Source organism: Lottia gigantea, assembly GCF_000327385.1.
Source record: "Lottia gigantea unplaced genomic scaffold LOTGIsca_43, whole genome shotgun sequence".
In the NCBI taxonomy this organism is placed as follows: Eukaryota; Metazoa; Mollusca; class Gastropoda; family Lottiidae; genus Lottia; species Lottia gigantea.
In genome coordinates, this window is record NW_008709504.1 from 829230 (window position 1) to 833484 (window position 4255).

Consider the following 4255-nt stretch of genomic DNA (forward strand, 5'->3'; position numbering starts at 1 on the left):
ATGTATCTGTCTGTATCTGTGTCTATATGTCTATGTGTCTGTCTACGTGTCTATATGTCTCTGTCTATGTGTCTATGTTTCTATGACATATTGAATAATATAAATTATATTTGATGTTAGATATCAGTGAATATTGAATCACTAACATGTGTTACCTAATTATTCTAATTTCATACATTTTATTTAAATATATTAATTGACATATTTCTAATATCTCATATACACAAGCCCTAGACTGAATATATTCTTGAGAGGAAGTCAATAATGTAATAGGCCCTACAGTTTTTCTGTCAATGAATCTGATTGGCTGTATTTGCTGGCGTACAATCTAATCAAATCACTTCATTCTGTGATACAAGAAAGATGACTAATACAGTCAAGGTATGAGTATGAAGTTAGTAATATCTAGATATTGTGAAGATGAAGTGAGTAATAGCTTGACATTGTGAAGATGAAGTTTGTAATAGATTGACATTGTGAAGCTGAAGTTTATAATAGATTGACATTGTCAAGATGAAGTTAGTAATAGCTGGATATTGTCAAGATGAAGTTAGTAATAGCTGGATATTGTGAAGATGAAGTAAGTAATAGCTTGACATTGTGAAGATGAAGTTTGTAATAGCTTGACATTGTGAAGCTGAAGTTAGTAATAGCTTGACATTGTCAAGATGAAGTTAGTAATAGCTGGATATTGTGAAGATGAAGTGAGTAATAGCTTGACATTGTGAAGATGAAGTGAGTAATAGCTTGACATTGTAAAGCTGAAGTTAGTAATAGCTTGACATTGTGAAGATGAAGTTAGTAATAGCTTTACATTGTCAAGATGAAGTTAGTAATAGCTGGATATTGTCAAAATGAAGTTAGTAATAGCTGGATATTGTGAAGATGAAGTGAGTAATAGCTTGACATTGTGAAGATGAAGTGAGTAATAGCTTGACATTGTCAAGATGAAGTTAGTAATAGCTGAATATTGTGAAGATGTATGGATACTAAATTAAAGGTTAAGTTGATTGTATAGAGTATTACTAGGTTTTACTATATCATTAATAACAAGAAATATATCAAATATATAAATAACTTGCTGCAAGTCGTAATGGAACTATAATAAATAATTCAAGTATTGTTCAGGAAAATAATAAAATAATATGTAAAAAATATTATAATTATAGAGCTATAAAATCTGTTGTCATATCTAATTAATGGAATATTGTGACAGATTATAATAATTACTGTCTATATAAATATTATTATAGAAATTAATAAAACCTTGGCTCTGGGCAGTCAAATATCATGTTTATATTATATTATATTATTAATAATCATCTAAATTTACTTTACCAGCTGTTAGAACTCAAAACTTGATATTATCAGCTTTACCTGCTTCAGTGTAACAAGGTAGAAAATATAACTATCCTTTCCCATGTAAAGCTATATGAATATCTCTTTGTAGACTTTAACAACTTTCAATATTCAATACTATCCTGTAACGATGGGTTGGAACACTGGCAGTAGAATAGGTCAGTCAGTAGCGAATTGAATTGACGGCAAGACGAGTAGGTGTCATGGGTTTGAATCCTCCTCAAGGTAAAAACAATTCTAATGTCTTGGCCAGTCTTTTTGAGAATTTGCTCAAATATTGGCTCTCAACAGTGTATAGCTAACCTGAGTTTAGGCACTGTGGGTTCAAACCTTACCTCAAGGTAAGATAGATTCTGATGCCCATGCCAGTGTTTCCTAGAGTTGGTTGGTGTTGGTTTTCACCCACTGATACCCAATTCTAATTTTGGATGTGTTAAAGAGACTATGAGTATGAGAGAGAAGATTGTCAATATTTTAAATTGAAATATCTGGAAACCATCCTTACAGTAATAAACAAATAGAAAAGACATGTTGAGACCATCAGAAAGAAAAACAATTTATTTCTAGGATTTTTTTTTTCTAGGAAAGTAACTGAATGAAAATATTGAGAATAAAATTCCTCTAGAGAATTGTGCCGCCGTTAGAACATTAGTTTTATTGCATCGTGAACTCTATCAAACTAATTTAAGTAAGTAAAAACTCCTGTCAATGTATTGAATTTTCAAGAGAAGCATTATTGGAGGACAAAGGGACAATGGATGGTCAATTGAACAATTTGATTGGATATCACTCTCAGCCAATCAAAATGTCTAAATGATATTGAAATCAGAGAAGCGTTAATGACGCTATTCTATTATTGACATATTTAAAGTAGAAAATATAACAAAGTTTTGTTTGGACCTGTTTATATTGACTAACTGTCATTCTTACAAAATGAAGAATTGGTTGGCAGGATTTTTATCTTCTTTCATTTATCTCTGTTTATTTCATCTCAATTTCAAGGGATGTAATCATCTAAATGTTAACTTTATCAGCTCATAAAACTCAAAAAGATTGTACAGAGGTTTTCTCAATTTTTGATGTCACTTATAGCTTATGTCACATAAGCGATTAGTGACGTCATCAAACATTTAAGTGGAATTGCAGGAACCACAGACATCTGATTGAAAACGGTGCAAATTGATGCTATCAGTTTCCCCGATACACATACAAATTTTAGAAAACCTCTTAACAATCTCTTTAAAAGTATTAGTTTTCTAAATATGAATTTTACTAGCTGATAGAGCTTAATTTCAGCTATCTTTAACACTTTCCAAATATAAAAAACATTGTTTATATGGGATAAAGGGTTTAATCAAATCTGAAAGAATATCCCGGCACATCAAATAGATAAGTAAATTAATGTGATAACAATTCACAAGGGAAATAACTCAGTTTCCTTATCATTGATAGATGGTAACGACCAGTCATTTGATTCTAAATCTTACGATATTTAGTGTGGGATGATTATATCCATAAAAGACGACCGTATTACACTGTGAATAATCATTAGGTCCAGACATGAAGATTTCCCATGAGGCATTAGTACAATTGGACAACAATTTAAAGATTGATTTGAGTTCCGAGGTAGAAAATTTATATTTTTCTTCTCAGTATGTATAGTAACTTAACATTTAATCGTAAATATTCACAGAGAATAAAATGAATGGAGTTTTATATCCTACTTTTCTGCACCTGATTTGGATAATGAAGTAACAATGTCATGCAGTGTACAATGAGGGAAATACTACCAGGATGATGGTATTAACATACTTGTTTTTATTGTAATTGTTGAAGGATCTGTTACATATACAGGGTCTCTGTTTATTGTCCCATCAGAACTTGATGGCTCATTCTATGTCAGCCTCAAAATTTATACAGTCTTTAAAGGATCTTTTATGTGCACAGCTTGTAGGACACGGAGCTCCCCTACCCATATTGTAAATTGTCCACGAATAGACCTTTTCCACATAAGCACCAAATGTTTTTCAGTGATTACTGAAAATAAAGATACAATATAAACTATAATAACTAAACTAATATTATCAAGTTTAAACTCTAGAGTTTATTTATAAAGGTTTTAATATAAAACAGGTGAACATGTGTAGTTCATTGTACAACATTTAGAAATTCCTCGTTTGTTTTTATCTTGCTTGTTTTACACTAAAAATAGGGAAAAACACTACCATCTGGATTTCAATAAAAACTTGAACTTGACTTCTTCACCTGATATTCTTTATTCAGTTTTAGTGCTACGATTTAAACCAGAATTTTAGTACTTCAATTTGATTGGCTAGGTTTCTCTCATTATCCAATCAAATGGGACAATTTTTAACTCCAAAAGTTTAAACCAAGAAAGCAAAAACTGCAATTTGATTGGCTTATAACTTAGTATATAAATAACCAATCAAATTGGACAAGTTTTTCAAACTTTCTAGAATTTATCACATGTTTATTTTTATATAATATATTTTAGAATTTTAATACTGAAATTTTATTGGCTAAGTTTGATTATTTTTAGTTAAAATGTTAAAATTTGAGGAAAATAACGTAGTTTTAAACAAATGTTAACACAATTTTAAATATAAGCTTGTTGTTTTTTTACTTAAATTTTCAACATACTTATTTTCCCTGAATTTCTAAAATATATCTGAAATTTCCCATTTTGAACATTTTGAACATTTTATACAAAGTTTTCAAAATTCTATTTAAATCTTTTAAAAATGTTACGCCTATTTCAAGAATTTCAAGTCATGACCTGAGTTAAAAATATTGTCAAATGTGAAATAAACTACAAAATTTACAAGTTTCACAATTTTCTTCGTAAAACTCTGTCAAATGTAAAAAAATATTCATA